The sequence below is a fragment of the Telmatherina bonti genome (genome assembly GCF_933228915.1).
Source record: "Telmatherina bonti genome assembly, chromosome: 13".
Taxonomy (NCBI): Eukaryota; Metazoa; Chordata; class Actinopteri; order Atheriniformes; family Telmatherinidae; genus Telmatherina; species Telmatherina bonti.
In genome coordinates this window covers 27,530,668-27,544,084 of record NC_136611.1, presented here as the reverse complement: position 1 = coordinate 27,544,084, position 13,417 = coordinate 27,530,668, and the positions used below count along the sequence as shown (strand labels likewise).

Below are 13,417 nucleotides of genomic sequence, written 5' to 3'. Positions count from 1 at the left end.
GAGGTCACGGAAGAGCTGAAGTGGCAAGATGCCCTACAGTGTCACAAACATCTTCACCATTAACTACAATCTCATACGTGCAGCTACTATTAGCCACAAAGAAATCTACTCGCTGCTGCTGGACCAGGCAGCCCCCCCCCCCCCCCCCCCCCCCCCCCCCCCCCTTGCTCTTTGAATTTCTCCCACTGTACTTCTGATTTTGACAGCTCTGTGGAGAAAAGAGCCCTTAAAGTATCAAGTGGGGCTCTCGTTGTTTTCCTTGTTGTTTTGCTCTCATAGGAGGGGGTTAGTGTGGGCTTTGGCAAAGAATTGGTATGTTAAATGAGCTATGGGAGGTCTTCCTTTTTTTTTTTTGAGAGGTGGGGGAGTTCAGTCAGACGAGAATTGCTGCGTTGGGTGTTTGAGGCAGCTGTGTGAAGTCATTTTCCGGGAGTGCAAGCGGGAGAGAGGTGCGGATTAGGCAGCGCCTCTGAGCCGGAACAAGTATGTCTGGGAAGGGATGAAGGCTACAAACCATAGATCTAATTCCTGTTCACACTGCTAGACAGCAGAGACGCTCACACATAGCCAGTGTGAATTAGGCCCATTTGCTCCTCTCAGTCTGAAGCGAGTGAAAACAGGAGCAGACAGGGAGAAGTTGACAGACTCCTCACATCCTGCCCTCGTTCCCGACTCCCTGCACAGTCTCCAGCCCATCTCTAAAAGCTGTCTTCAGTATGTGCTCATTTTTTATTGTTTCTCCTGCTGCAGGTCTTTATTATTGCTGACATTAACATGAACAAACTGCAGAAACGGGTTCCACTGTAATCCTGTGAGGAAGGGCATTCCACTGGCGGTGCAGAAAATGTTTGCACCTGTGGCCCCATCGATTGCGTGCTTGAAACTCCAATGCTCTGAAGTTCATGTCTTTTTAATGTGTGTAATGCTTTGCCTCGGGTCATGCGATTGCCCTGAGGTTACAGAAGGTTCATGGGGTGGTGCACAGCGGTGGATTAGCGGACTCGCTGTCCTCCCCTTCCTTGTAAATGCAGCTTCCTCTCTCTGTTCTCCAAACCTAGTGCCCTCTTGTCAGCACACAAAAAACCTGACCCCAGAGCCATGCTGTGTAGGGACTGACATCAATGAGCCTGACCCAAATACACTACCCCTCTGCCTATTTGTGATCGGACATAGTTTGCTTGTGGGTTATCCACATACTGGGGATTACAGGAAGAATCGGGATGCTCAGTTCAACATGTAAAAGAGACATCCAAGTGTCTGTAAGGCTGCAAAGTGTGAACCGTATTTGTGCTTTTCCTCTCAATTCCACCACTGTTATAACACTTATTTCAGAGAATCGGCAAAAATCAATCAGTTTGCTTTAGTTATTAAGGTTGGTTTTAGAGTGCTGCTAGTTTTGAGGAAGGATGGAGATGTTGGCGTTGGGGCCTTCTGCTCTCTCCCAACTGTACATGTCTCTCCCATCACAGCCCTCTGCACCCTGTGTGCCCAGTAATGAGTTGTATTACATGCTCTGTGGTGGGCATGTCTTGTGTTAGAGGTGGGCGGGGGGGGGCTGTATTCACTCTTTGTACAGCGAGTGCAAGGAAAGGCTCTTTGTGTGTCTTTGAGATGCACTCAGTTGAAACGGTGTGCACCCAGTGAAGCTGATGAGGAGAGAGCGAGTCCTGAGAGGAACATGTGGATGCCTGGCAGGCAGTGAAACACTGTATGCTTGTGTGCACTTATGCGTAGATGTGCATCTAACTGTGTGTCTGCAACTATGTTCGTTGCAGAAGGGGTAGATCACAAAGACGTGTGCTCCAGAGCTGGATGTGAGGTGAATTACTCGTAGTTACTTGGTTTACTTATTCCACATTTTCAGTTGGCTTTTCAAGAGGTTGTGTAGCTTATATGAGTGCAAATCTTCTTCATTCGGCTCATTCATCACTTGAGCTGCTCATTGTGACCTCTTCTGAGGACTGGCGTGAGGCCTAGCTGTGGGCTAAGTGATTTTATGAAGCAGCATCATGGGGCTCAAGTCTTATTCCTTTTTGTAGGAATGCATTTTCTACTAAGGTGGCAACAAACTGCATTTGCACTTAAAACATATTCTGTAATCTTCTGTTATTTTACATACAAATTGCATCCTAGGCAATGCATTCATCATTGCTCATATCCAGCCCACTGTTAAATGAAAAATGTATCTGAGATGAATAATGGATCCCTCCATAGTATAATTTTGTGTTTCTTGAATATAGTCGAGAGTTCCTCCTCCACTATATCCTCTAAATTCCTTCCCCCTTGCCTGGATGAAGTTTTAGATATGAAGAAAAATTGCTTATTTACCCTGGTTATTGTTTACCTGCGAGTCTTTACAGTATAAACCCATTTTCAGCACACAGAATATGTGCCATTTAGAGACAAAAATAGCACACTGCTTTTGTGAATCATGGTACAGTAACCTTAGGACACTTCACACCTGAGCACCAGTCAATCATAATCATGTACCATGCCTTGTAGTATCTTGTGTTGTGTTTAGTTTGGTTGGGAGGTGATGGGTTTGGTGCTAGTTGGCATACCCAGGTGCTGGTGTAGCGGCAGTGCTCAGGGGTTTCCACTGGAGGCTATAGATGGGCAGCCTTGTGTGAAGCTGGGAGAATTGAGGTTGAGTAGCTGAGCCCTTTGTCTTTATCTCTAATTACATGGTGAGGCTTGGGGAGATTGGGCAGAACTGTAAACCCCTCTGCAGATAGCTGTGTGGCCCCTCTTGGCTGTAACACAGCAGGGTTTGAGGGTGTGAAGCAGAACCATGTCTGGTGGGGATCTAATCCCACCACAGATTTTATCCCCGGGGAGCTCCCTGAGTTCTTTCCTCTTCACGTCAGCTTTCCAGCCCACCGCTGTGGGAGAAGCACGCCAAGGCTGTAGCAGCCCACTCTGTCGTGCTCTACTTGCTCCTGTCGGTTTATGTCGTCCCTAAAGTTTTCCAGGCTGTCCTGGGAGACATCCTGACACACAGTTGCAGATGGGAAGCACTGGACCGAGGCAGCAAGTGTCACAATGTGGATTGGAATTCACTGTTGGGATAAAATATGAAACAAATATGTCATTACACATATGTTTTTCACAGTTTGTTCATCCAGCTGTTTCCTTCCTCAGCGTCCCCCCCCCTCCTGGCTTCTTTCTTTGCTGTACCGGTATACAATAGACCTGAGTAGGGTGGACTAATAATAATCCATTATCTGCCCCATTGTGCTCCATTTTTCTTTGAGTGGGTGTATCTGCTTATAAGCACTGTCCTCCTTAGCTATTGCTTCAGGATTGTAGTGTTTACACTTTGCTGTTTTGATGAAATGAGGCAACGCTATCATAAGACAGCACAGATGATGCTTGACTACAAATGAAAGCAGGATTTTTTTCCCAGTCCGATAACTGTCCTTTGATTCTTTTGCAAGTTTAATCTGCAGAAATCAATAGAAGGATGCATGTTGGGCTTGGGAGTCAACAGCAGCCGTGTTTGATGGGTAAACGGACAGTCAAATGGATGATGTGGGGGAGCATTCATCTTTCTTTAAGCAAATTGGGCTGCTAGGTCCTGACTAATTGATTGATTGCATGACTTGCTGATACAATCAAAGCCTGGCCTGATTTATGGCGATAAATCGATTGATTAATAAGGTTTTCCGTGATGGGGTTGGTCCGTGATGGTGGTGCAAAGTGGGGGAAGACACCTCCAAGTCACACATCCGTCTTGGAGCAGTCAGGCTTGTTGGTTTAATGTAGTAATGAGAAAGGTCTGGATCCCCCCCAGCTGACATTTAGAAAGAGCCGGCTGGCTGTGACCTGCTCCCTAGATTAACCTCCACTTGTTCTCATAAGGACCTCTGATATTAAAAGATGGCGAGCAGCGCCAGCTATCAGGGAAAATAAAAAATGAAGACTGACTTTTGTCAGTTCACCATTTGCATACGGAGAAGCAGCGAAAAATCAATTACGTATTCCAGAGTAAATAAAAACAAATACGTCCAGCAGCATAATGTGAGAGCTTCTTGTTGACTTTTTCCAGATTACATTTAGTCGAGTATTGAAATGCTGATTTACAGCAAGATGGAGTCCATTCCCTGCTCTCGCCTGCCTGTCTGCCTGCCTCTTCAGAATATGAAATGGAAGTTAAACACTGTGAATCTCCAGTGTGAGGAGGAGGGCTCTGGACGTGTGGGCAGTGTAGCATCAAATAGATTGTGTTTCCTCCCGTGTAAACGCCTAATGTGTGCCGAGCGCTCTGACACAGATGAATGTAAGGAATTTGCTGTAAAGACTTTACGGCTCTTTTGAGAGACATGGCTGGAAACTGGTAGCTTGGAACTTGTTCCATGGCCCCTTGAACACACGTCGGCACACATGCACGTACACACGCGCTGTCACAAATGCTTACACATGCACACACGTCAAGGCACACGGCCCTCAAAGGAGAGCAGCTACATCAAACTGGTGGGGCTCGTGCGGACGTCGGGGATACTTTTTATTTGCTTTGGGTCAGAAATGGCAGCCCTGATGATGTGATGAGAATCATCTTGCAGACCCCCGCCGCACTGCGCGCTCTGTTATGGCAGAAAATAATCCCGGTGATTGTCTTGACCAGGCTCATCATTTAATATATGAGCACTACCTTCTGCTGCACAGCAGGGTAAATTATGAAATAATTCATGGATAAACCGCTCTTTCAAGTGGATGTTCCTCTTCTGCAGCAGTGGATGTCGTCTTGCAGATCTCAGAGCCCTTTGCGATGGCGCTCAGAGCTCCTGGCTGCTTGTTGTCAGCACCGTTTTTATTCCCACTCTCACCGCTCTATTTAGATTTATTTATTTTTGGTTCAAATACGGTAAAATGAGTGTGCGACAGAAAGAGGGAGGGTAAAAGAGTGCTCCATCTTTCTCAGACAGGTGGCTCAGGTTTATGTCGCCGGGCCCCAGGGGCCCTCTAACTGAGTCTGAGTGAGAGGTGGGACCCATCTCTCAGCACTACACAGGTGGTGTGAAATGCAGCACTCTCTCCACACCTGAAATATTCAGATTCTTCCAGCGGCGTCGCTTTGATCTCCATTCAATCGACAAGGGAAAACGGAGAGAGTAGGGGGGGGAGAAAACAACAAAAACAAGAGGAAGAGCAGCACACCTGAGAGCGAACAGATTGACATTTCTTAAGAGAGAATAAACAATTGCAGGTTAGCTGTGTTGCATCGCTGCAGCTCGTTGTTTCAGGTGAAAGTGGGCCATCGCGGTGATGGCTGCATTTACGGAGCTGGCCTCTTCTCCAAGCTGGCTGACCTCAATGGTGGAGCTCCACAGGAAAGAGTCCCCTGCTGGGCGATCCTCTTCTCCCACTTTGAAAGATACTTAAGACAGGAAAACAAACCATGTCCCCAATTTTTATTGTTTTTCAGCTCTGATTCCATCTCTGACTTCTCGGTTATACTTCACAGATCGGCCCGTCTTTGTTCTTGGCTGTTGTGGAAGCACACTGTTGCATTTTCATATCGGCATCTTCGTCTGAGCTAATAATCTGGCAGACCAGGGCTATCGTGTCGTCGCTCAGGTTTCAACCCACCAGTCTGCTAATGAATCATAGGAGCGTGTAATTAGTCACCCTGCATGTACCACACAATGACAATAGACATCCTGATTGTAACCACAGAGTTTGAAAGGAGCGGAACAATGGTCGGCCTTAATGATGATATAAGGTGTTGTAATTGGCCTTCGTTTGGAGCATTCAGTCATAGACTATAATTTGAAGTTTCTAATTGGAGGACATTTAAAGTTATTCATTGGCTTTAAAGAGGATACGGGATAACTTGAAAGTGCAGCAATAAGATGTTTTTGTGATGTCTGTTGATACTATTTTGAACCAGACTTGACAATAAATGAAATAAGAGCCTCCCCGACCTGCGAAGATGTGTTACCGGTACATTAGCAAAGAGTAAAAATGTGTGTTCATGCGTGTTCATGTATGCATGTTGGAATTAAAGAGAGAAGTGTTGACAAGTAGGCTGTGCTCCAGTGCATCAGGCGCCAAAAACGCTCTAAATGAAGCAGGGTATGACGAATAATGGCTGACAACACCAGTCACACCTTTTGCTGCTGATTGTAACGCTCACACGCTTCTCCTTCCTTTTGTAAGATTTAGCATGCTCTTTGAAGACAGCCTGACTGACTGGGGATTAATTATTTTGGATGATTTATCAGACTTTTCAGTCCACAGTTTTGAGAGGTGTCAAAATGAAATGTGATTTTCCTTGCCGGTAAGTTCTCCCGGCCTATGCACTACCTACAGATTTCTGCACAGAGCTGCCAGGACTGCAGAGTGGACAGGTGCAGACTGTGCTTGTGGGGTGGCAGAGCTTCTTGAATTGGTCACAAGACAATTCAGATGGGTCACTGGGAGAGAGAAGCAGCATGTGTTTTTTTTTTTTTTACTCTTCTTGGTTTTAGTGACAGTCTGATCAGAATGTAGCTGTATATATAAAACTTACAGGAATCAATATTTGCTGTCATTTTTGTTTATTAGGTCTGCTGCATGAATTGCTCTAAATCATTTAAATGAGGCAATCTTTGCTCATTTGGCTCTTACAGCTCAAAGCAGAGTCACAGAATGAGATGCAGTCAGAATTTGACCTCGGTGAGGTGTGGTCCAACCATAGACTTTATATTAAAAGAACGACAGAGCCTCTGTGATGTCACCCATAGGTTTCTAAAGAGCTGAGGGCGGTTCCTAGCATCGCCATCTTGGCAAGGGCATGTGTGTCATCTCGCCCGGAAAATACAAATGGGCAAAGAAGTAGAGCTGAGAGGGGGGCTGTGAACGTCATGGTAGATGATTGACATCAAGCAGACTCCAAGCTGCCTGTAGAGAAGAGCTTACTGAGCTAACCCGGAGATAACAGGAGCTAACCAGCTAACAGAGGTAAGCGGGCTAAAGCTAAGTCACGTTGTTAACTGACTAAAAACCACGGTTGTTCTGCGTTCTTCTTACTTGAAGCGGGAGATCAGGTACCTGTCAATCAAAAGGACACGCCCCTAAATATGCAGGATTTTGAGATTAAATTACTTTTAAACGGGCGAGTTAGAAAAAAATTCACTCCCCCCACAGTTGCCATGAAGGTAAACCTGACCTATTAAACCGAAAATGGATTTTTGTATCAGGCTGTAAACATGTTTATTTCTGCTGTGAAGTTGGCCTTTTTAACATTGGAGTCTATGGGGATTTTCTCTGTTTTGCAGCCCCTAGTGGATGAAGGGGGAACTTGTGTTTTATGCACTTCCTTATAGGCTTCACGGATAACCGCTGGAGTTTCCCACTTGGGTCCAACACAATGCTGTGAACTGAGCAGCTCCAATGATCTGATGGAGAGTGAAAGCGAAGGAGGTAAACAGATGGAGGGAGATGCCAGGTGATTGCAACTCCCCCCTTCTACTCAGTGTTTCCCTGTAAAAAGCTACATGCTCAGATCGTGCTCGGAGTATGGGGTCACATAGGTCAGAGGTGCCTCCCGCCCCCGCTCTGTCTGGACGGTCGAACACACGCCATACACCAAAGATCTGTCTGTGTTATGCCTTTAACTGACCCTCAGGCCAGGGAGGCCAGATAAGAATTCATTTTGGATCCTTACGATGGACAGGCGCCAGTGTACACCTTTCCATCGCTGCATCCTCCCTCAGTGACTTTGGCCGGGGAGGGGGGGGTTGCCAGTAATAATGTTGAGGCCAGACTACACTGCAGTGATTGGGACCATTGATCGTGGCGATTTGATTTATCGATCAGTACGCCCTCTCAAATGTGGCGTCTGAGATGCGGGGCTAATCTGAGGCAGCTATAGACAATCTTGTGCCTCACAGAGAAAAGAGAGGCGATAAGCGACGTATGAAAGGAAACTACACTTATCTTTATCACAAACCAGTCCATGCCCAGCCTTGCTGCAACCCATGTGTGTGAATGTCAGCGCACGTGTGCCGAACCAGTGTTTTTGTGCGAGACCTTGCGTGCAGTGTGCGTGTGTTGTTGCATCGGTGTGCGTATGTGGTGGGGGTTGTGAGCCAGTACAGTCACCAGGCAGAACAGAGTGGATCTATAAATTGATGGAATTCAAAGCCTCCAGCATCGATTACCATTATAACAAACAGCAGCACACAGAATGTCTGATTATTTTTAGACAAAGATTCTGTGCTCTCAGCAGCAATTCTGCTGATGCTGTCACACTTTCAGACATCTGCCTATGATTGCAATTAGATGGGATACAAAAAGAAAAATAATACCCCATCTGCATTTTCCCCTCTCTCCTCCTCCTTCCTATTTTTTCCATTTTAATTTGTGCTGTCCAAGCCCAGTGAACACAATAGTGATTTGGACTCAGTCTACCTCCATGCAGTACCTTGGTAGGCTTTTTTCCAGTTGTCAACATTTTCCAGCATGGGTTGTCTTGTGAAAGGCCAAAAAATTGCTTACGACTACAGATGTAATCAAGATGAGCTAGGTTTAATGAATCAATGTCAAATCTACTCACACACAATACATTAGTGAGCCCTGCATTTTTAACAATAAAAAAAAAAACCTTGCACATACTGTTCCAGCACATTTTTTTTGCTTGTGATATCTGCCAGGTGCTGCTGTCTTTGCAGGATTTGATTTTAAAGGTTTATCATTTTGTTTAACTCCCCAGTTCCTCTCTTCATTTGTAGACACAACTTGCCTTCTATCATTTAAATGAAGCCAAGCAGTTCTGACAACCAGCTTATGTCATAATCCTCCAGGGTTTTGTCTTTTTACATGTTTGCTGCAACCTCCAATTTCTGCCCCACTGTATTTCTCCCTGGACAGCTTTAGAAAGGACCTGTACCTTCAGCATTTGCTACAAAAATTAAGCTTTTTAATGCAGCATGAGATTATGCAAGGAGTCCACTAGAGGGTTCAGTCTTGGTCAGAATCAGAGGAGTCTGTGCTGCTCAGCAGGTCACTGAGCTTCAAGTCCATTTACAGACCTCTGGTAAGCTGCAGGTCTGTCCTGCTAAAACCAGTTATTTTTCTTTCTTGGTCTTTGTTTTTGAGTGTAGAGTCACCAATATTGCTTTTCTCTGGTATATTGACTTGAGCACAACAGGACTGGTTCCATGCTCAAAATCCTCCTTTCCTGGCCCTCCAGGCCCAGTGACAGCTCCACCCTCCCCAGGGGGAACTCATCAATTATAGCTGGATGTTTGACTGGCAGAGGCTTAATGACAGGAGCTCTGTATTGACTGGACTGCCACACACTGAAAATTTGGTCTCAGTCGTCCTTCTTAAAACCTGCCAAATGATTACAGAGAAGTTCCTCTTCACACAGTAGGTTACAACTCTCCTCTTCCTGTTTTAAGTTTACATGTTTATGTCAATGAGTTCATGAACGATGAAGCTCAACATAATGAAGGAGATAAGTGGCTTTTATCAGATCTCTCAAAGGAGACCTGGTTGTGGGTTGAAATGGATCACATCTGATTAAGAAGGATAGGAAAAGTCTTCTTTAGTGTCTTTTGCCTCTTGAGATGGTATTCCTATTACAGCAGGACTATATTGCAGAGTTCCCTCCATCATCAGTTTGAGCAAAACAACCAAAGTAGCAAACAGTCTGTTCTGCCTCGCTTCTTTCCAGAAAGACAGGCAGTAGGTTTCATTTGACGGGCTGCTGCCCAGGCTCCCCTCCCTCATAATGGTCTAAAAACTGTGGGGATGCTTTCAGAATAACCATGCCACAATCACGCCACAATGATTGCACTGCTTGGCTTGCATATTGCTCGAATATCCTCCAATATTCTCATCAGCTGAGCTGCAATAAAAGCAACCCGGCTCTGCACAGAGGCCACTGAAGCACTGGCAGACTTAGAATCACCATACTGTTATATCTTGAGTACTTATAAAATCCACTCAAAGTCACTTCTTGAGGAATTTTCTCTTGGCAAGATTAGCTGGTCTGGGGCCATTTGAATCTAGCAGAGGTTGGCCGGCTTCTGAAAACACACTCTCTAATCTCCAGGAAGGCTCATCTCAGACGGACTGTAAGGACTTATAAAGTCCTGTCGTCTTATCCTGTACGGCCGTGGCCTTTTACAGTGAATGACACGTTCCGTATTAACCAAATCTATACCCAATATACGGATACTTTTTATATCTTAATAAGTAAGGAGGGATCCAGATGTTTTCTGTGTTTTTTGTAAATAGAAAATACGGATATTCACAAATCTGGGAATCCATCAACTGCTGTAGCCTTCAGGAACAACCGGCAATGCGTTGGAGCTTCTGGAGTAGCCAGCAGATATCGGAGTAACCAGTATCAGATAGCTGGGCCAGGATTTCCTGCTCCATAGGGCTGATCATTAACTGAGTGCAGATAAATTTGAAGAAACTAATAAAAAGCTAGATAGTCATCACATGTACTGTTTAACTTCATTCAGCTGCAGCTCGCTCTTATAGATGCGACATGCTGATAATGCAGATGTTTTCTTTAGATATTATCCTTTCTTATTCGGTCTCATAAACCTGTGGCAGTGAGCTTTAATGGAAGCGTTGACCCAAGATACTCCAACACATGTTCAGTTAGTCAGTCACTCATAGGAGACAGCAAAAAACCAAAACCTAGACCTGTTTAATCCTGTTTCTAGCTGTTTTGATGTCGTCTCATGCATTTGTGACTTATTTCTCTCTGATCAGCCATAACATTAAAACCGCTGACAGATAAAGCAACACTGCAGAATCATTTGCTGCTGAATATATTAGTTTTAGTTCTATTTTTAGTTTTATGTATTTTGTATGTATGTAATGTATGTCTTATGTATTTTAGTTTTAGTTTAGTAGTCGTAGTTTAGTTTAGAGCTGGGAAAGAGGAACCAAACCAAGAGGTTTTCCTCAAACTAAACATAAATTTCTTTTGCTTAAACGGAAACACAAATGAATATTACTTAAATAACTTTGTTGCAAGATGATAAACGTGAATGGCGGACAAAAAACGTAATGAAGGAAACGTGTGACACGCAGCTGCTACAAGACACACGATGCAACAAATACAAGACAAAAAAGATTTAAAACATGTATAAAACGGCATTTTTCTTTCCTGCATTTTCTTTCACTTCATTTTACTATTGCTCCACTGTCCAGTGTGTTGTTTTGATAATGGGGAAGTGTGGCTTACTGTCCTCAGCCAGTTGGGAAAGGTGAAGCTCAGATGTCAGATTTTAATCTGAAAATTAGTGTTTGGATTAACGTTGCTAATATCTTTCTTCATTCACTTCTCTTAATCCTAACTTTGACATTAGCAGTGATATACATATAAAAACAATGATTAGTTATTTGAAAAAGAATTAAATAAGATGAACAGTAACAAAAATAGATGATTAGAAAGCAAAGCTATGATAACAGGAAGTAATGAGTTACATAAACAACTACACTGCTGAAGTTAGAAATTTATCCTTTAATCTAAATTCTTCTTTTCTTTTCATCCTACATAGCTTTCTAAGTATATGCATTGTGACTAATACAGATTGTTTGCACAGTACTGGATGCAGAAAACACAAATCATAAAAATTGTTTCATAGAAAAGTAAAACCTTGTCTTCTTATATTTATTCTGCAAATATCTATCACGTTTAATCTGCATTTTGCATTTAGTTTTATGGAAAGCTCGTCACATTTGATGAGTATTTGTCTGAGAATTTTATGGGTAAAATAAAAACTCAAAACATTAACATTATCTCAGTTTAATGATAAAATGATACACCCTTTTCAGAGTCTTTCAGCACATATGAACTCATACATTGAGGAGACAGGTTTTGGGAAGAAGATAAGAGGAGGAATTTATGAAGGAGTGTCTGGCAACTGTCACTGTCAACAAAACAGGGGTAGAAGATCTGAAGTGCCAGAAGACACTGATTTACAGCTGTTACTTTTGTGTGTGTGTGTGTGTGTGTGGGGGGGGGGGGGGAGTCTTCACAGACAGGTATGCAGGACCCCCCTCGTATATTGTAGGGTTGCTGATTCTTTAAGTGATAAGATGCATCTTGGTCCGAGTTGATTGAATTGTGAATGGCTCCGCCGGGTCAGGAGTGCTCTTTTTTCTCCCAAGTGACCTCTAAACTCCCATATCCAGGCCAGTAATTTATCTGCAGCTGGACGTTTTCCTCCAATCACAGTTAATCCTCTGGTTGTCTGTTTCCAGTTGTGACATCTGTTGATCAATAGAATCTGAAGCATGGCTTTTTAGGATCCAGCAGCTTATTAGCTTCTGCTCAGGGACTCATTCATTTGAATAAGGTGCTTTCAAAGAGAAAAAGGATTGAAGCTTTCCAGGACAGAACTTACCTCCCCCTGCCTTAGACTGTACACTCATTTCTACTTTGCCCACTCTTTGACTGGCCCATCCAGGGACTTGAACCAGCAGCCCTTCAATTAACAGCCTGGTTCTCTGACCGACGGTCTGTCGCCATCCCACGAGGACACGGCTGTTAAAGTTTCAGCCTTCCATTTTCTGTCTTTTTTTTTCCATGTGTGATGATTTATTAAATTGCCTTTAAGTAAGACTGCAGATTAATTAAAACACAGTCAATTTAATTTCCCAGCTTCATATATAAATTTTCGCTGGTAATTGAATCCCCGACTCCACTTTTTATATTGTAACCCAGAACTTACGAGAGAAAGTCCTCATCAGTTACTGATAATTGCAGTCAAAACGAAGAGAGGGTGGATATACAGTTGTCTATTCCATCCCTGCTCAGTACAGAGCAGCAGATGTGGAATCTGTTTTGCCTTTTTTTCTGTTTGCTGAAAGGGCCGGGAATTGGATGAGTGATCGATAATATTGGATTTGCGGATGGCATGCGGTGCAGCTGAGTCCAGCATGAATGCAAGGTTCTGATGAAGGGCCGAGTACACAGACAGCTTTGAATAGTGGATCAGACATGTTGCCAGGGTGGAGCTCTCATTTAGCATAACACATGGATATAAACATCCAATGTGTGGAGACATTAATGGCACAGTGATCAGGGCTGTTGCAGCAAAAGGGTAATTTGGTTAAAACTATGGAGGCTGCTGTTGTGTATTGGAAATCCATGCAGGATCAATATAAGGATTGGTGCAGGTGAAGGGAGTAAGATTGAAAAGAGGCTGAAAATAGATCTGACCTGTGGTAATTACGCCAGCAGGCAAGGCCATTGTATGTTCGAATCAGGTCTTGGCCGGGCTTATAAAACAGCTCTTCATTTCAGAAGGAAGCTCTGTTTATTTGTAAGGGTGTTTGTCAGGTTATTGGGTCCCCACACGTGACTCGCCCCCACCTCCTCTCCTCTCCCCCTCCCTCTCTCTGACTCTCTACCTCCTCCCTCTTGCCCCACTTGCTCTCTGGCGCTCTATAGCCGTTGCAA

At 44.1% G+C, this 13,417-nt stretch overlaps 1 protein-coding gene across 1 annotated transcript in view; it reads left to right on the top strand.

Moving 5' to 3' along the window:
- cux2b (cut-like homeobox 2b) overlaps positions 1–13,417 on the top strand; it is a gene marked incomplete at both ends in the record, with an annotated part of 85,855 nt that overhangs the window by 22,962 nt on the left and 49,476 nt on the right. The window lies entirely within an intron of this gene.